Below are 21,051 nucleotides of genomic sequence, written 5' to 3' on the forward strand. Positions count from 1 at the left end.
CCACCTGTCATTGGCAAAATTACATGTGTATAGTTGCTGGACTAAGTACAAAAGGCCTTGAGGAACTCCCATCTTGCCCAAGACCTCCCAGAGTTTTACTCTAGGGACTAGATCGAAGGCAGCACCCAGATCCAGGAACACTAAATATAGGGAGGCCTGGTCTATGTCTATACACACCGAAAGGAGTAGGGAGTTATAATAAAAGTATTGTGGTCTAGTAGTGGCACGTGCTGCCTATACACATCCATTTTATAGTTAAGAACCATAGAACCTGATCAACTGTGCTAATCTTAGCTTTAAACCCAGCCTGGAGGTGTGAAAGCACCTTGTTGGTCGATATCCTCTTCCAAAGTTTTGTGAGAAGTTGCTTGCCAAAGATCTTCAGGATGTTGTCAGTGAGACTCAGGGGCTGATAGTTAGCAGGGACATTTGTTGCTCCTTTCTTGAAAATCGGGATGATTTCAGCTCCTTTCCTTGAATTGGGGATTGGAGCTCCTGCAGCTATGGTGTTGGACAAGTTATTTATATATGGTCCCCATGTTAAAGGTTTAGAATGATATAGGGCAGAGGGGATCTTATCAAGGCCATTTGCTTTCCCAGCGTTTTGAGCCTGAATCGCTTCTAAGGTTTCTCCCAATATAAATGCCTTTGATCCTCCTTTGTCGCCCTTAGTCGCCATGTACTATGTCTGCATAAAGAGCTATGATGTGCTCAACCTACTTCCCTGTGGATATATGGCTTTCTGCCCAAGCATAATCCTTAACCAACCGTGCATGACCAAATGCCAGACCCTGTACTACATTTTCCTGTTGGTGATTCTAGCAATAGTCTCAAAGCAGGTCTTTCTACTGGGACTTGCTGGATTTGATAGCCTTAGCATATCTATGTCTACAAGCAATGATGTCAGACCTCACCTTACCATGAGAATCTCCTGTCAGGCTGTTGCCACTCTTTTTTTTTTAAAAAACCTTTATTTGCAAAAGATGGATATATACAGACCTACAACCACCAAGGCCGGTCAGTAATACGAAACAGTAACAAGAAAGCAGTACACAGCTCATCAGCCGGCAACCTGAGGGTCCGGCAGCGGAAAAGCATGTCGTGGGTAGGAGCATCTGGTAAATAAGGATGAATAAAAGGTTTCCATTTTATAACACACAAAGAACACAAAAGAAAACAGAAAAGAAAAAGAAACGAGGCGAATTTACAAATATAAGGGCTGCTACGTGTGACATGAGGGGGACAGTGAAAAGCAAGCATCAGGAAATCATGGAGGCGGGTAGTGGGGACCAAGAGCGAGCAATACTTTACAGTGAACAAAAAAACAGAAATACTGGAACGTACAATCAGGGAAATCCTGCATCATCATGGGATTCTACAAAAGGAGGGTCACAAATCCCACCACGATACGAATTCCACTGACCCCAAATCCTACCCCACTTCTTAGGCCTACCCCGGGAAACGTATACAATTTTTTCCCTAAACATGCACCAGTCCATGTTCTCCTCTCAGGTCGAGACCAGTGGTGCCCTATGAGACCCCCAGAGTTGAGCAATATCTCTTTTTGCAATAATGTTTCCCAGTGTGACCCACTGAGTCTGGGCAACGGTGCAGTCATTCGGTTCCCAAACATTCAGCAAGCAGCGCCGGGCCTCAGGAAGTAGCCCGACGCCCGTCACTTCACTCATCACCTCATGCACTTGAGTCCAAAAAAACACTACCTCCGGGCACTCCCATATAATATGGAGGAAAGTAGCAAGCAAACCACATCCACGCCGACACAACCCATCCACCGAGTAACCCATATGCATCAATCGTGGACCCGTGACATAGGTGCGATGAAGAATCTTTAGCTGCACCAGTCGGAGACGCGCCGGAATAGCGACTTCCTTTGGGGAGGAGACTGCAGCCTGCCAGTCTTCATCATCTAGCTCCAGTCCGTCACCAGTCCATGCCTCACTCAGCTGTATAAGTAGGTCCGAACGGACATTAATACGTTTTTTATATATGAGGGAGATAGTGCTGTCGGGGACATGTCCATCAAGCACTCTATCCTCCAAAGGAGAAGACTCAGGGATCGAGGTGCCAGCAGGGAAAACCGAATCAAGCGCATGGCGGATCTGAAGGTATCGAAAATATTCCCTATCACACAGCTTATATTCCCGTTGTAACTCGTCAAAAGTTTTGACTCTATTGGTGGCCCAAAGATCACCCACTTTGCTGATACCGATAAGGTCCCACCTATCGAATCCTTTCGAGGACCACAGACCACCCAATCTCTCAGCTGCATAGAGAGGAGTCGCCCTAGTGAGTTTATCAGTCCAACCCGTGGCCGACGTTGCACTAGCCCATACACGCAGGGCCACTGCAGTGGGGCCTGTCAAACACCTCCTGTCACTCTTGGAGTAAAGCGCTCTATTATAATCGCCCCCCGGGAGTTGCCATCTATCCATATCGTAAGCGGGATTAGGGACAGGGCCATACATGGCATGATTAATAGCACTCAACTGGGACGCCCAATAATAACGTTTGACATCCGGCAAAGCTATCCCACCATCATACCAGGGCAAAGTCAATTTCGCCAGCGCTATATGTGGTCTCCCTCCCCAAACCAATTTCCTCTGGAGACCCTCGATTTCACTAAAATAACCAGCTGGAACCAGGTCCAGCGTGTTCTGGATTGCGAATAAGAACCGGGGAAGAGACATCATTTTAAACAGGGCCGCCCTCCCCAGGGGGGAAAGAGGCAATCCACACCATGCCGCCACATCCGACCGAAGTCGGGCGAGCGGAGGCAGTAGATTACGCTCAAATCGGACCTTAGGGTCCATAGAGATGTAGATCCCCAAGTATTTGAAACCATCACCGGAGACAGGTATAGGGCAGAAGCGAGGCAGAGAAGGTTGTCCACCCGCGAGCGGGTAAATACAGGATTTAGTCCAGTTAATAACCAAACCAGAATTCTTCCCGAAAGAGCTCAGGACATCAAACAGGACTCCCAATGACTTATGGGGAGAAGTGAGGTACAATAGAATGTCATCAGCATATAGTGACACTCGGTCCTCAAAGGTAGGAGACCACCGTATGCCCTTGAGCGAGGGCTCCCAGCGGAGCCACGCGGCAAGGGGTTCAAGAGCAAGCGCAAAAAGGAGAGGCGACAAAGGGCAGCCCTGTCTTGTGCCACGTCCGAGGACAAAGGGAGCCGAGGCCCTCCCATTAACCACCACCTGTGCAAGCGGTTGTTCATATAACAGTTTAACCCATCCAATAAACTTGGGACCAAAGCCAAATTTAGCAAGGGCAGCCCACAAATAGGGCCATTCCACCGTGTCGAAGGCCATCGAGGCGTCAAGGGAAACCAAAATGGCCGGTTCCGCAAGAGACCCCGCCCTCGCCAAAACACCGTGTAGACGGTGAAGATTGAGTGCAGTGTTACGGTGGGGGATAAACCCAGATTGATCAGGGTGCACCAATTCGCCGATCACCGTGATTATGCGGTTCGCCAAAATTTTAGCAAGAACCTTAGGCTCCACATTCAGAAGCGAGATCGGCCGATACGACGAACAATGTTCCCGGGGCTTTCCGTCCTTGTGGATGACCACAATGGACGCCAGTCTCTGATCTCGGGGAAGAAGCCCGAGATCTCGCGACGCCAAAAATGTCCGACGAAGGTACGGCGCCATTTTATCAGGACACAACTTATACAGCTCGACTGGCAAACCATCCGGGCCCGAAGCCTTACCAGAACGAAGTGCACGGATAGCGAGCGCTACTTCATCGGTAGAAAAATCCGCCTCCATAAGCTCTCTGTCCGAATCCGAGAGACTAGGCAACGCGATATCGCGGAGCAACAGGTGCGAGTCCTCCTCAGGTCTGTCCGAGACCGGCAAGTACACCTTCAGAAAATGCTGGGCAAAGACCTCAACGATCTCGACCGGGTCCACAACTCGCACACCATCCACTCGCTCAATAGCAGGCACAACACGATTCACTCTATCCCTCTTATCAAGCCAAGCATGCAGTTTCCCCGCCTTATCACCCAAATCGTACAAGCGCCCCTGCTGTTCACGATTCATCACTTTAGCCGCATCAGTCACCAGTCGGCTCCTCAGTCGCAGGGGTACCGTCACCAGCCTCTCCGGGGGACTTGCTCAATCCACCCGGGGATCCCTTCGGGCGAGTAAAGCGGTCTATAGTCTGGGTCTGAGCAGCTCCCCCACGATTCGGGCCTCTGGTGTTGCGCCTCTCAGGGTCCGTCCTGCCCGTCATAATGGTCGACGAGCTCCAAGGGGTCTTCCGAGATCTAGTCAGAATGATTCCCCCTATGGTACGCTGAAGGAAAAGAGAGGTCGAGGAACTACAGCCGAAAGAGAGTCCGCAACTAGAGCAGGGCAGCAGTAACTACCAGCAATGAGGCGGCATCAACAGTGACCGAAATCGAAACCGAAAGTACCACAGGGGCAGCGGAGGCGTCTCTCCAGCCGTTGTTGTTCAATTGCCACCCGGGCACCTCGGGAACTCAAGCCCCTGGACGGACCCTGCCGTAGGCCTCAGATTATGGAGTGCAACAAGTCCAGTTACCGGCGGCCAAATCGAATTCTGGAAGAAGCTTTCGATATCAGCAGGGCATCAACAAGAAGTACCCGTCGTCCAAATCAGGATTCTTGTCAGGATAGATGGGGGTGGTGGAAGGGGTCTCGGGAACCCTATGCTCACGCGTCCATCTTGGATCCACGCATAGCTCCTCCTCGCTGTTGCCACTCTTGGATGAAGGGGTGTGGGGGAAATCACCGTCGTGCATTGTCTAAGAGAAATGCGGTCTTAAATAATACTTCCATGCCTTGGATCCACATCTGCCAACAGCAATGGTTCTGTTTGACTGTAATATGTGCTGGGTGGCTGTGACCACCACCCCTGTGCTAAAGGCACGCATGCCAAATCGGGATGCTGGTAACCCTGCCTTAGATAGCACTCTGCATCATTGCTATGACGTGGAATTTGCTTCTGTAAACCCAGTAAGCTGGTTTTATCTCAGGGTCGCCTCCTACTGTTTGAACATCCATGTACCTAATCAGCAAGCATATGGGCAACTGTTGCCTCTTCCAGGTGCCATCAGCCTTTCATAGCTGCTTTCACATAGTGGGAGCACGTAGGGTTGCTGCCCTTTGCTAGCTTTGGGAAGTGGGCCATAGCACACAAATGCACCTGGGCCCAATACTTTGTCTTTTCTTTGAAGGACCACTCAATAAAGTGTTTGAACGCCCTTGTTGTAGGTTTTGGGTTGGAAAAAACTCCATATCCCATCTACCTGCCAAACATTGCATATCTTCTTTAGTTTTTTGACAATCCTAGGGACAGAATTGGTTCCATTAGGTGCAATATGTCTGGTTGGCTGGCTGGATAGCTCTTCTGGAAAAGGAGTCATCACCCGCTCTGCCTTTGGGGCTACTTTTCTGAATCTGTTAATCTGGAAGCATGGGAGTGCAACAGCTTGTGAGTTGTCAACTTCTAGCCATGCCTCGCCTTGCTCTCTAGGTTGTGTCCTATCTGGGGCCCCACCATCCAGCGCATAAGTCCCGGGACATGGGGACATTTGGTCATGTCACTGTTGATGGCCTGTACTACACCTTTATTGTCTGACCATGGTGTTAGCTTCATGTTGCTCAAACTATATTGCCAAATTTTGAAGCAACTACTATGTGGAAAAGTTATTTGTTATCCCTATCTCTGTTCAGCCCAGGATCGCCTCAATACCTTGACTACTGGCCGCATCTGTGAATACTTCAATCTGCTTACCCATTACCCATCCTGCCTTCCAAATCAGTGTCCTGTTAAAATCTTCTAGGAGTGACTTGCAAGTCTGTGAGTCATGTTTCACCCCAGGGTTTAGCCTCACGTTGTGGTGTTTATTTCAACAGCCCTGTGGTTAGCTGGCCTGACCATCTTGCAAAGTCCCTGTCTGCAGGGATCACCATTGCTGCAAAGTTCAATTTGCCCAGTAGGTCCTGCAGTTCACTTAGCGTTGCCTTCTCTTTATTTAGTAAGGATCTTATGTTGTCCTTAAAAGTGTCTACCTTCTCCTTCGATATCCTGGATGTTCCACCCTCTTAGTGTCGCTCTATTCCAAAGAAACCCAGGTTAGATGGCCTAACTTTTTCATCTACTGCCAATAGGACACCTAATGCCGCGGTAAGCTGCACAAAGGCAGTGAAAGTGGCCTTGATTTGGTCAGTTTAGAGGGAAACTACAGACAGCAAATACTACAGTTTTCCGCCCGGGTGCTGCCTGTGCCAGTGCCCAGTCTGTCAATGCTCTAAAACGCTCAATGTGAGCACAAAAGATATCACAACCCATAGGCATGTCCTTGTCAAAGAAGGTATGCTCTTCAAACTGAAAACCTAACAAGTGAAAAGTGTATCTGTGCACTGGAAGTAATCTAAGTGCTTAATCGATATCTGCTTTTGCCATCAATGCCCCTTTCCCCATTAACCTCACTAAGTTTATTGCATCATCAGTAAATGCATCGGTCAGCTACCCCTTGTCTGGGCCGATCCTTTCATTTACTGATCTGCCTTCTGTAAATGATAAATGATGCATTATATACCTGCCTCTGGAAATGATAGTTGATTTATTAGCCTATATTGCCCTGTGTATTTCTTTGGTACCACCCCCATTGTGGTTAGGACCAGCCCTTTCATGTGCAGTCATTTCAAAGGACCTTCTGGACGATCCCAAGCTTTCTCTTTTGCAAATTCTGGCGCATCACTTCACAATGCTCTGATGCTGATTTGAGGTTCTTGACCTCCTGCATGTTAATTGTGTCTTTGAATGGGATTCTAAATCTATTGTCAAAACCTTCTATCAGCATCTCAGCATGGGACCTGTTGTGGGAATCATTGAGTAGTTCCCTGAGTTTCGTTTTGTTTATGGGTAAATTGGCCATTGGGAATTAATTGTTTCCCTTAGGGATCCCTCTTGGCTCTGCTGCATTAGTGTTTTTTTGCCTGTCTTCCTTTTCCCCAGATTCTTTTGCCTTGCCTGCAGATATGGGGACTGCAGAGTCCATCAGTCATAGCACAGGAAGGGCCCAGCATCCCAGTGATCCTTAACCTGCACTCATTAGCTGGGTGGCCACCCCCGCAATTGGAGCACCCATGCCGAAACTTGTATGACCGGCCCCAAATGCATTTGTTACGCTTGTATTTCCAGCATATTGCTGAGTTACCCTTGCCTGTTGATGCCTGTGGGAGGGATGGGCGCAAGTAGAAGCTAGGAGGCTTAATTGGTTTATCAATGGTGGTTTTTTATTAGTGCTAGGTGGTCACGAACAAGGTTTTTTTTAATAGAAGGAGAAAAGGTTGCATGAGGCAGTAGTGTCTCTGTCTTCTTCAGTCTGGGTTGACGTACTCCTGCTGAGGTGTTCAGTTGTAGTGTGGTGGGATAGACCGTCTGCCTCAGGCACTCAAAGAAAAAAAAACACAGAGGCGGTAAGTAGGTGGTCTTGTGGTTACGTAGGGTCAGTATGAAGCCGTCACCACACCCGAGTGTATGGAGGGAATTATACTAACAATCCAAAGGTGCAACCAGCTGTCTGCCTTCTTCTGAGTGCGCGGTCGTAAATACTTGGACTATCGGCGGAGTAGCAGTATTTTCAACGTCGGATTACAGTGCCCCTTTATTCAGGACTACCAGCTGAGTGAAAGTGCAAGTACTGGCAAATGGGGAGGTCGTGAGAAGGACTGGGGTGCAAGGGTTGTGATGGGGAGTATTTACAGTGCCCCGTGGTTCCCTGTTTCTTCCAACCCAGCCTCCCTCCTCCCTCAAGTTCACACCCGCCTCCCGGGTTTACTCAGCGGTGCCCTGTCTACTGGTTCACTCACCGCCGTAGCCGTAACTCTCTGGAGTTACAGCGTCTTTCTTGTCCTCCTGGGGGGAGGGTATCCACCACTCCTCGCTCTACTCCTCGGCGTCTTCGTTATCTTCTCCGGGCCGTCCAATCTCCTCGGCTTCTCCTTGCGGCGTCCTCCGTAGTCCCTGCTTCTTCTCTCTTCCGGACTCTCCGATGACGTCACCACGTCCTCCGTCAGGTTCCTCCTTTTCTTCTGCTCTGTTCACTTCGGATTGGTCCGCACCTCCGGGACTTCCTGGACCTCCCTCCTCTCCCTGCAACAGAGACGAGCCGCACCAGGGGTTCCGCGAAGGCCTTTCAGTTGGGTCCCTCACCCAGGAACTTTCGGGATACCGATGCGGGATTTCCTCCTTCTCAATGACCCTATCGAGTCCTCTCCGACAATGCCCTTTTTCAGCTCTGATGAATTACTCGCCTTCTCTTGTCTCCTTTTAACAGCTGGTTGACGAAAGGACTGCTCTGCCTTTGTTCCTACTTCTTCGTATGCATGGATTTGTGTACATCCTTCTGATTCCACTCCATGGAAGCCCACGTTTCCATCTTTAGCCTGAAGCCCTTGTTTGTATTCTAACCATGCATCCCTCTGTAACTGCCAGTGCGACTTCTTGCTTCGTAGAGCCATAAATCTGTTGTTCTCTGTAGGAATTTTTCGACTATCGCATATGCCATAATCCTAAACGCGTCTATACAATTGTCAAAATACCTTTCCTCCTTCTCTGTTTCTTATCCTCCTCCTTTTTATTCTTTTTTTAATCACCTGTCAATAACTCAAATCCTTCAAACTCTATTCCCAGTAATAAAAAAAGTCTATAAATTCTTTCCACCATATTCTCTCTTTCTCTGTCCTTCTGTCCTGCCTCACCACTTTTTTGACACCAGCTGTTCCTCTTCTGAACTGCTTCTTCCTGGTACTGAGGTCTGACATGCCTTCGTGCAGCATCACAATTGCCATTGACCTTAGCCTGGGGCTTCAAATCTCCTTTTGCCCCAGGCCTTCATCGGCTGTTTGATTGTTGCCCACTCTACTGATTGGACGGTAGCTCACACCCTTTTGCTTTTGTGCCCTTAGTTTTGCTTCTGTTGTGGGGAACCTCCGTCTCTTATGCCACTGGCGTCTACTGAGCACCTTGTCTTTTGGCCGCCATTGCCGTCCTCTTCCATACTTCTCTCCTTTGCACATCCTTTTTGTGGTCCTTCCTCGGTATTAATCCTCTGGCCTATATATACTCGCTTCACAAAGCAGCCTCCGCGATTACCACCATCCAATTACTCCACGACGTCCCATCTGCAACCGTCCCATGTACAACAATATCTCGGTGCCACAATAAACACCTCAACAGCGCTAGCTTATCCCTCTCCTGCCAGGATAACAAATATGCAAGCTCTTCTAACAAAATTCCAACTGCAACACTCTCTTCCAGCTCTTGTGTTCATGCAACTCATAGGAATGATGGCCTCTTGCATATTTATAGTGCCTCATGCAAGACTACAAATGCGTCCCCTTCAAGGGTGCTTAGCACGCCAATGGAACCAGGCTCACGGTCAATTAACAGACCACCCAGTGTTGGTAGACGGTCAAACTCACCGCTCTCTGCAATGGTGGAGCACCAAAAACCTTTCCAAGGGCCGACCGTTCCTAGAGCCAGTTCCCCAAATAGTCATGACAGCAGACGCATCGCTCTCCGGCTGGGGAGCTCACCTACGGTAGCACACCATGCATAGGCAGGTGGACACTGCAACAAAAGTTACTCCACATCAACCACCTGGAGTTACTAGCCATTTTTTTAACCATAAAAGCATTCCAAAAGCAGATTTCTGGCAAAGCTGTCTTAGTCCACTCAGGCAACATGACAGCCATGTACTACATAAACAAACAAGGAGGGACACACTCTCTGCAACTCTCTCAGTTAGCGCAGCTGATATGGAGATGGGCTATACCTCTAAAGATATTCCTCTTAGCCCAACATGTTCCAGGGGTACAAAACACCATAGCCGATCTGTTAAGCCGTCGGACACAACAGATCCACGAGTGGGAACTTCATCCACAAGTTGTGGGGACAACCTCAGATAGACTTCTTCGCCACGCACGAAAACGCAGAATGCCCAAGCTTCGCCGCCAGATAGCCACACCCACTGTCCAAAGGCAATGTGATATGGATGAACTGGTCCAGCAAATTTGCGTACGCTTTTCCACCTCTCCTACTGCTTCCAATAGTGGTGCGCAAACTACAGCAACATTCCCTTACTCTCATTCTAGTTGCTCCAACTTGGGCCAGACAACTGTGTTACACCACACTGCGACTCCACCCTCCGACTCCACCTCCACCCAACTCCACCCTCCAACTCCACCCTCCAACTCCACCCTCCAACTCCACCCTCCAACTCCACCCTCCAACTCCACCCTCCAACTCCACCCTCCAACTCCACCCTCCACCCTTCACCCTCCACCCTCCACCCTCCACCCTCCACCTCCACCCTCCACCTCCACCCTCACCCTCACACTCCACCCTCCACCTCCACCCTCCGACTCCACCCTCCGACTCTCCACCCTCCGTCTCCACCCTCCGTCTCCACCCTCTGACTCCACCCTCTGACTCCACCCTCCATCACTCGGAGGGGGGCACCACCACATCACTCGGGGGCGGGGGGGCACCACCACATCACTCGGGGGCGGGGGGGCACCACCACATCACTCGGGGGGGGGGGGCACCACCACATCACTCGGGGGGGGGGGGCACCACCACATCACTGGGGGGGGGGTGACCACCACATCACTTGGGGGGGGGGGGCAACCACCACATCACTCGGGGGAGGGCACCACCACATCACTCGGGGGGCACCACCACATCACTCGGGGGGGCACCACCACATCACTCGGGGGGGGGGGCACCACCACATCACTCGGGGGGGGGGGGGGGGCACCACCACATCACTCGGGGGGGCACCACCACATCACGGGTGGGGCACCACCACATCACTCGGGGGGCACCACCACATCACTCGGGAGGGGGGGGCACCACCACATCACTCGGGGGGGCACCACCACATCACTCGGGGGGCACCACCACATCACTCGGGGGGGGGGGTAGGCACCACCACATCACTCGGGGGGCCACCACCACATCACTCGGGGGGGCACAACCACATCACTCGGGGGGGGGCACAACCAGATCACTCGGGGGGCACCAACACATCACTCGGGGGGGGGGGGCACCACCACATCACTCGGGGGGGGGTACCACCACATCACTCGGGGGGGGCACCACCACATCACTCTGGGGGGGCACCACCACATCACTCAGCCCAATCACATCACTCAGCACCACAACAGCACTGTCCTTGCTTGCTACCAACAAGCATTGCCATAGGCAATAGAACTCGCATTAGGAAAGTGTAAGCTTTTGGCTTTGTGAATAACAATGCTATTAATTTATATATTTTCAAAGCCAACACAAATTAGAAAAATGTGTCATTTACAATACCAATAGCTCACACTTTCCTAATGAGAGACCTATTGCATTGCAAATGCTTGTTTCTTATGAGGGTATTTCTCAAAGATGATAATTGTGTCTGTCCCTAGTTTACCTGAAGTTTGTCGGCCTTGTTGAACTTGTGTAGTGTATCATGGGCTCTATGTAGACATGTTTTAGTGTTATCAGTGATCACAATATCTTCTGCATAATGTAACTAGGCTGGAGCCTTCTGTTGCTTTGCCCAGGTCGGCCGTGTAAAGATTGAGGGGGGCCACCACGCAGCCCTGTTGAGTCCATTGTTGGTGAGGAATTTTGCAGTTGCTGTTTTGGGGCCTGATCCATTGTCTTTTCTAACAGAACAGTACTCATTAAAATCCCCCTGCCACAAGCCCCTCTGCCAGGTCCTTCTGCCACATGTCCGTTCAGAGCTCTGAACTTTGTATCCACTGAAAGGCTATAGGCCTCCTAGAAAAGAAGTAGGGAGCGTGCCTCAAATTTGTATCTTAAATTGCATTCCTTTGGTTTCGGTGTAATCTGAGTGTGCTATTGTACAGGTGATTATGTTGCCTATATTACTCTGATACGTCACAACTGTTTGCCCGTAAGTTATTATAACAGGACAGGCTGCACCGTAAGTATAAAGTCAATGGACTCATACTGACATCACAGTCATTATCTTGCCTAAAGTATGACGTGTATTTATTGTGGGGTGCAGGAGTGTAGTAGACCCTATGTAGAAATTTAAATTTGAGTATTACTGGATCCGGTGTTGTTTGTAGCCTCCTTATAGTTTCCCAGAATCTTGCCCCAATCTACTGCATATGCTAGGTCATCGCAATCTCTTTTACACTTAATCACCAATCAATCAGGGTGCTTTAGGCCAATCCCTACATATTGCATGGTACAGCTGAGACATAGATATTCCCCCTCCCACCACAGCATGCCGTTCAGCGAAAGCACTGGATTTCTGGTGGTCATCCTGGCATAGACAAGGAGTTCACCCACGTGGACCACAAACTAATTTCTGTCTTTGGCAAATATGAACAGAAGTTCTCTTCCAGGGGATCCTCATCAGTAGTCATAAGCACTGAATATTCCCGCCCATGTGCGGGACCCCGGAAACAATATAAAAATATATATATGTAAAAAACACATATATCTCGCTCCACATATATGTACGTACATATATTATTTTTCTCGCACCAATGCAGCTCCAAAACTGAGGCTAAAACAATGTAAACACATGTACATGTACTCCAATTAGTAAGGAAACAAAAAACACATTAGGTCAAATATCCCTTGAACTTTGTGTTTTAATGAGTAAAACCACTCATAAATCCTGAAAATTGCTTATAAATAGACATTGTTAGCCCTCAGGCTGCATTGTAAAACAATAGCATAGAAAATGAAACCATTTTCAAGCAAAACTGGCACCGTGCCTTTAAGGCAGCCATGACCCCAGGCTTCCCATCATGCCTCAGGGGTGACAGTTAGGTCAGTTGTTCTTTCTGGCTCCTTCAGTCAGGACCCTGGTGAAACAGCTCCCTTTCTTTTTGACTTTCTGTCAAAAAATATTCCTATAACCTACAACTTTTTACTTTCACTCGACGTCTTTTAGACCTAGGGTGTTACTGCTACCTTTTTTAGGCTTAAAAAAAGGTGATTTTTCTGTCAAAATGCCTTCCCTCTTTGACAAATGCCCTTCATGTGGAAGGAAGATGGCCAAGACTGACACTCATTCAGTGTGTATCCTGTGCCTACCAGACTCTCATTCTTCGAAAACCTGTGAACACTTCCAGGTTTTAACATCCAGAACTCTCAAAGACCGAGAGAGAATTCGCATTTATGGACTTTCTGAGAGAGGAAGATCTCCCAAGAAGCAGAAAAGTCAGAAGACGCAGTCGACGTCGAAAGAAGTCCCGACTTGTTCACCTTCGGCGTCGGGATCGGCGTCGAAGAAGCAGTCGACGGCGACGAAGAAGACATCTTCAGCGTCGAAAAGCAAGGTACCTCCGCTACAGACAGCGTCGAGGGGTGGATCGCCGTTGAAGCGGAAGAGCTCGACGGCGAGCCAACTGACGTCGAAGCAGCATCGTCATGCTGTGACGTCGAGGCATTCTCCGTCGGCGCCTGGCCACCGGCGTTCGGCGTCGAGACATCCTCCGTCGTCGAGTGGTCGTGGTCGTTCGACGTCGAAGGAGCCTCTGCCGACACATCGTCGATTGACGTCGAAGCAGCCCACGTCGACGCCTTGTCAATGGCGTTCGACATCGAGGCAGCCTCCGTCGCAGTTAGACCAGCGGCATTCGGCGTCGAAGCACCCTCCGTCTCCGCCAGAGCATCGGCGGTCGGCGTCGAAGCAGCCTCCGTCGTCATCGAGCAGGCATCCTTCAACGGCGAGGCGCTCTAGGTCGAAGGACAGTCAACGACACTCGAGGTTGAGAAGATCGGCGTCGAGGAGATCACGGTCGACGCCGAGAGAGCGTCTAGCTGATCGTCGTTCGTCGTCGAAGCAGCTGCCGTCGACGGGTCTGCAGAGATCCAGGGAGCGGGACGACTTGCATTCAGTGATTGTCTCTCCTACAAGAATACAGGAGAGGTCGCCCTTGAAGCTGGTGGTGCAAGAGATGGAGAGTGAGTCATTGGGCCAGTCTCAAGCCCTAAGGTCTCAACTGGGTTCCCCAGGATCAGCATCGGCTGCGGAGGTGGAGCAATCACCGATACAGGATCCTCCTGTCAAAAGGAGAAGGGTCTCGGAGGAGAGAGGTCGGTCGAGGTCTTCCTCTAGACGGTCACTGGTGGGCCTGTCCTCATCCTCCTCGGCATCTCGAAGTGGCAGATCCTCGGATGGGGAAATCAGCTCTTCGGATAGGGAGAGGTCCAAGTCCCCTGCAAAGTCGCAGCAGGATCAAGCGGATCAACCTCCTCCACGCGCACGTTCGCCAGTGAAGGATCGCACCCAGAAATCTCCTCCTGTTCGTCTTTCCCCAAGGTGGTATAGACCTCTTCACCACTGGGCCAAGAACAAGGAGACGGTGGATGGGTTGAGGGCGTATCGAGATCAAACCTCCCGCCGCAAAGAACGGTCTCGGTCTAGAGTGCACTCAAGTAAGAGAAGATCTAGCCACAGAGAGCGATCTCGTTCTAGAACACGCTCAAGTAGGAGAAGATCTAGGTCTAGGCGGACTCATAGCTCCTCAAGTTCATCGAGGACCCGTTCTCACAGGAATTACTCTCCGACTCTAACAGTCAGCCCACACTCGAGAATATCTCCAACGGAGGATATTTTCTCGTTCCAAGACATCTTGGGCAGGGGAGCCCTGAAGCTAGGAGTGCCTATGACAGCTCCGCAGGTCAAAACGACGGTCATCTTCGAAACCCTGCAGCACAGAGCGGCACCCAAACCTTTGTTGCCGTTGGTCCCGGGTATCATGGATCCGGTGAATGAAGTCTTCCTGACTCCGGCTACAGTGAAGTCAGTCCCAGCGAGGATTCTCAAGAAATATCGTTCTCCCGAAGAGGATCCTCTGTTCCTCAAGTCCGACCCACCTCCAGATTCGGTAATCATTGCGGCGGCTAAAAAATCCAATGCGGTAGCCTCCTCATCCACGGTACCGCCGGATAAGGACAGCAAGTTACAAGACTCATGGGGGAGAAGAGTGTGTAACACCTCAGCCTCTTTCCTCAAGGTCTCCAATGCGGAAGCTCTACTGGGCAGATATGATAGATCTCTGTGGGACTCGCTTCAGAGGTTTTCTACTAAACTGCCTCAGGAGGATAGAAAGGATTTTGAGGAGATTCTGATGGAGGGCAGTCAAGTCTCCAATCAGATTATAGGGGCGGCGGCAGATGGAGCTATTCTGGCTGCGCATGGTTATGCGCATGGAATCACATCGAGGAGATCCTCGTGGTTGCGTCTAACAGCATTGAAAGCCGAGGCTCAAGCCAGAATACTAAACCTTCCTTTTTCGGGCACATCTCTCTTTGGGGCGAGTGCTGATGAGGAGATGCAACGGATGAAGACGGAGTTAGACACCCTTAAAGCCGTGGGGCTTGAAAAGAAAAAGGAATTCCGGAAGAAATTCCGTTCTGACAACAAGGGCTCTTCGAAGCAGAGGGTTCAAACCCCTCACTGGCAGATGGGCCAGAACCAGCAAGGCCAACAGAAATCGCAATATAAAGGCAAGCGCAATTCTAAAGGAAACGGGAATCAACGCCAAGGCAACAGCTTCAATAAGCCTCAGCAGAAGCAATGAGTCTTCACTTCCCCCAGCGCCGTTGTCCACTTCAGTGGGGGGAAGCATTGCACATCACAGGACAGAGTGGCAGGCCATTACAAAAGATCAATGGGTGTTGTCTACGCTGCAGAATGGGTACTGTCTTCGTTTTCATCGTCTACCTCCACTCGTTCCTCCGATGCTAACGTCAAGCCACCAGCTACAAATGCTAAAGAAGGAAGTAGCGACACTCCTCGAAAAGTCAGCCATCGAGAGGGTGCCGGTGGCTCAAAGGGGGAAAGGAGTCTATTCGAGGTATTTTCTGGTCAGAAAAAAGGGCCAAAAGGCGGAATACAGGCCCATTCTGGACTTGAGAACACTCAATCTACATGTCAAAAAAGAAAAGTTTCGCATGTTGGCGCTTCACCAAATATATCCACATCTCGGGAAGGGGGATTGGATGTGTTCGCTGGACCTTCAAGATGCATACTTTAAGTCCCGATACGGCCCGATCACAGGAGATTCCTTCGATTCCGGGTGGGGACCTCCCACTTCCAGTTCAAAGTCCTACCGTTTGGGTTGAAGTAGGCCCCCAGGGTGTTCACGAAGTGTGTCGCAGTGGTAGCAGCAGCTCTACGCCGCAGGGGGGTCTTCGTATACCCATACCTAGACGATTGGCTGTTGAAAGGTCCTTCTCCAGACAACGTAAGGAATCAATTCCAGACATGCATAGAACTCTGTCAGCGTCTAGGCCTGCATGTCAACTACAGCAAATCTGTCTCCCAACCCACTCAGAAGATTCACTTCCTAGGATCTCTGCTAGACTCCGAGGTAGGAAAAGTGTTTCCTTCGGAGGAGAGACAGTATTCAATAACGCTCAAGTGCCAGCAAGTTCTTCGCAACAGGACTCAGAAAGTGCGAAAGATAGCCTCCCTCTTAGGGTCGATGGCTTCATGCATCTTCTTAGTACCGAACGCCAGACTTCGGATGCGTCCTCTTCAGCAGGATCTGGAGGACAAATGGGACCAGCAATCAGATCGCTGGGACGATCAGATCACTTTGTCGGAGGTAGCTCGATCTTCCATCCAGTGGTGGACAAAGAAGCAGAACATGCAGGTTGGGAGTGCTCTTCCATCAGCCTCCTCCTGCGCAAACGATCATCACAGACGCGTCTTTGCAAGGCTGGGGGGCGCACATGAGGCCTCTCCAAGTGCAGGGTCTGTGGTCGTCCAAAGAAAGCACCTACCACATCAACTTGCTGGAATTGAGAGCAGTCCACCTGGCTCTCAAAGCATTCCTTTCCTCGCTTCAGGAGGAAATGGTTCTAGTACAAACGGACAACACCACCACAATGTACTATTTGAACAAGCAGGGAGGAACACGCTCAAGGACTCTATCACTGAAAGCTCAGCGCATCTGGCATTGGCTTCTGGCTCGCAAGTTGTCTGTTCAAGCAGTCCACCTCCCAGGAGAGCAGAACGTGAGGGCGGACGCATTAATCGGCACTTCGAAGACAAAGAGGACTGGCTTCTCAACGACAAAGTGCTAGAAGACATTTTCCAGTCTTGGGGTCGCCCTTCCATAGACCTCTTCGCGGACGACGTAAACAGCAAATGCCCAAGCTTCGCCTCAAGGTTCTACCGACCAAGAACGAGAGGGAATGCTCTTTTGATCGACTGGTCAGGGGAATTTGTGTACGCCTTTCCACCCCTTCTGCTGATCCCGAAGGTGGTGAGCAAACTGAACTACTCGTGCACAACAATGATCCTGATTGCCCCCGACTGGCCGAGACAATGGTGGTACACGGACCTACTTCACCTGTCAGTGTCTCCTCACAAGAGGCTTCCATGCAGGCCGGACCTGTTATCGAAGATGAACGGGAGGATTCACCATCCCAACCTTCCGTCACTGAGCTTGGCAGCATGGCTCCTGAGGTCATTCAGTACGGCCATCTAGGACTGCCACAAGACTACATGTCCATTCTGAGAGAAGCACGACGTCCTTCCACAAGACACTCTTACGCATGCAAGTGGAAGAGGTTCTATATGTGGTGCATGCAGAATGGTCATAATCCGGTGAAGGGTCAGGAAGAAACAGTTCTTCCCTACTTGTTGTACTTGGCTAAAGCAGGGTTGAAGTTTAGGAAAGGAGTGAAGAAGTGTGGCTCACTGGTTAGAGGAGGCAGACCCTGATGCAGAGTTCAGACCCGGGACCAGGGTTCAATTCCCGACGCGGCAGGGTCTTGAGCCCAAATGTCCACGGACTCGATAATTCTCGCCTCGGTGCCTACCTGAATCATGGGTTCACACTCTGCAGCTCTGGGCAATAGCTTGCTTAATCTCCACTACGGCCCCCCCCGTGGCGGGATGCCTGGTCTTCACCTTGGGGATGCCCAGTAGGGGTAATCTCACAGGGAAAGCCAGGACGGGTTCCCAAAGCAAGCGCTAAGAGACCTGTTGGTGATTTGGCGCTATATAAATCGAAATTAACATAACATAACATAATTCCATTAAGGTGCATTTAGCCTCTATAACTGCTTATAGGCGATCACCTTCACAAACCTCTTTTTTCCAGTTGCCAGCGGTAAAAGATTTCCTGCAGGGTCTGAAAAAGGTGTACCCTTCTGTACGTCCTCCTTCTCCCCCTTGGGAGCTGAACCTAGTACTATCAAAGTTGATGGGCCCTCCGTTTGAGCCCATTCATAAAGCTACTTTGCAGCATATTTCCTGGAAAGCGGCTTTTTTGGTAGCGATTACGTGAGCCCGTAGGGTGAGCGAGATTCAGGCTCTCTGTACCAAGGAACCATATTCAGTGTTTCATTTGGATAGAGTAGTGCTGAGAACGCACCCTTCTTTCCTGCCGAAAGTGGTGTCAGATTTTCACGTCAATCAGTCGATCTTGCTGCCCACTTTTTTCCCCAATCTCTCTACTCCAGCTGAGAGGACTTTACACTCTTTGGACCTGAAGAGGGTTTTAAAGTTCTATCTGGACAGTTCCAAGTCTATTCGGCATTCTGATCAGTTATTTATTCGATCAGAACTGGTCATGCAGCATCGAAACGTTCCATTTCCAGATGGATCGTTTTGTATATCAAACTTGCTTACCAATTGGCGCAAAAACCTCTGGGGTTTACCCCTAAAGCGCATTCCACTAGAGGTAGAGCTGCCACGGCGGCTTACCTGCGTAATGTGCCCATGTCTGAGATTTGTAAGGCGGCGACCTGGAGGTCTGTCCATACATTTACCAGACATTACTGTCTAGATTCTGACAAGAGAGCAGATACCCAGGTGGGCCAGGCCTCCCTGAGGAATCTGTTTAACAGCTGAGTTATTGGCTGTTATAATTTGGTTGGGTCAAGTACTTCTCATTTGCCTGCAGGTGGTTGATGGGCTTGCTATTCTATTCAGTGCTTATGACTATTGATGAGGGTCCCCTGGAAGAGAAGGATAAGTTACTTACCTGTAATCCTAGTTCTCTTCCAGGGGTATCCTCATCAAAGTCATAAGCAACCCACCCTCCTCCCCAGGTAAATGAGAGTCGGTACTATTACAATCTTATGGCTGAGCCCTGTCTTCAGGGTTATGCAAAGAACAACTGACCTAACTGTCACCCCTGAGGCATGATGGGAAGCCTGGGGTCATGGCTGCCTTAAAGGCACAGTGCCAGTTTTTGTTGAAAATGGTTTCATTTTCTATGCTATTGTTTTACAATGCAGCCTGAGGGCTAACAATGTCTATTTATAAGCAATTTTCAGGATTTATGAGTGGTTTTACTCATTAAAACACAAAGTTCAAGGGATATTTGACCTAATGTGTTTTTTGTTTCCTTACTAATTGCAGTACATGTACATGTGTTTACATTGTTTTAGCCTCAGTTATGGAGCTGCATTGGTGTGAGAAAAATAATATATGTACGTACATATATGTGTAGATATATGTGTTTTTTACATATATTTATTTTTATATTGTTTCCGGGGTCCCGCACATGGGCGGGAATATTCAGTGCTTATGACTTTGATGAGGATACCCCTGGAAGAGAACTAGGATTACAGGTAAGTAACTTATCATTACTTACCTGTAAACTGTGGTTCTCCAGTATTGGTGTCTTTCATAGATTCACATGCTTGAATAATTCACCGTCGTCGAAGTGGGAGTCCCACGGTACATAAAATAGTAGTAAGAAACATATATATATATATATATATATATCAATCAGTTGCAGAACCCGTTTGCAACGAGCGGAACGGACAAGACTGGCTTCTTTGCAGGAAGGAGTCATTCTAGCTCTGATGGCAGCTACAAAGCAGGGCAGAGAGTTTTCAAGATTGAGCGCACGAACACTTATGGATATTGAGACTCTGTGAAATGCACCCACTGTGGTAATAATATGCGCAGACTACATCTCCCAGGATGCCGTGAGGCCACACCCATCGGGGCGGGAGTAATGTATTTAAGATAGTCATGTGCTTTAACGCTTTCCCTCAGCCATCCCAAGCCACTGAAGAAAGGATGTAATTTTTCCTGAAACGCGTCTGGCAAGATGTGCTAATTTACTCGCCTGAAATACTTTCTGCTGGCAAGCTGCTATTAAATGAATAGAGCCTTCTTTGATGTCCGATGTTGGTTCCTTCCAAAAACGGGTTCTGCAACTGATTGATTTTTGACGGCCTGGTCCCAGGTCGTGGGAGGCGCCCACTACTCCGGTGGGTCCGTGTCAGTGCCAACCGGTGCTGCAACGAGCGGAACGGACAAGACTGGCTTCTTTGCAGGAAGGAGTCATTCTAGCTCTGATGGCAGCTACAAAGCAGGGCAGAGAGTTTTCAAGATTGAGCGCACGAACACTTATGGATATTGAGACTCTGTGAAATGCACCCACTGTGGTAATAATATGCGCAGACTACATCTCCCAGGATGCCGTGAGGCCACACCCATCGGGGCGGGAGTAATGTATTTAAGATAGTCATGTGCTTTAACGCTTTCCCTCAGCCATCCCAAGCCACTGAAGAAAGGATGTAATTTTTCCTGAAACGCGTCTGGCAAGATGTGCTAATTTACTCGCCTGAAATACTTTCTGCTGGCAAGCTGCTATTAAATGAATAGAGCCTTCTTTGATGTCCGATGTTGGTTCCTTCCAATAACGGGTTCTGCAACTGATTGATTTTTGACGGCCTGGTCCCAGGTCGTGGGAGGCGCCCACTACTCCGGTGGGTCCGTGTCAGTGTCAACCGGTGCTGCAACGAGCGGAACGGACAAGACTGGCTTCTTTGCAGGAAGGAGTCATTCTAGCTCTGATGGCAGCTACAAAGCAGGGCAGAGAGTTTTCAAGATTGAGCGCACGAACACTTATGGATATTGAGACTCTGTGAAATGCACCCACTGTGGTAATAATATGCGCAGACTACATCTCCCAGGATGCCGTGAGGCCACACCCATCGGGGCGGGAGTAATGTATT

At 49.7% G+C, this 21,051-nt stretch overlaps 1 protein-coding gene across 5 annotated transcripts in view; it reads left to right on the forward strand.

Annotated features, from left to right (window-relative positions):
* The window catches only part of DGKD (diacylglycerol kinase delta), a 977,235-nt gene that overhangs the window by 57,228 nt on the left and 898,956 nt on the right, over window positions 1-21,051 (forward strand). The window lies entirely within an intron of this gene.

This window comes from Lissotriton helveticus, chromosome 11 (genome assembly GCF_964261635.1).
Source record: "Lissotriton helveticus chromosome 11, aLisHel1.1, whole genome shotgun sequence".
NCBI lineage: Eukaryota > Metazoa > Chordata > Amphibia > Caudata > Salamandridae > Lissotriton > Lissotriton helveticus.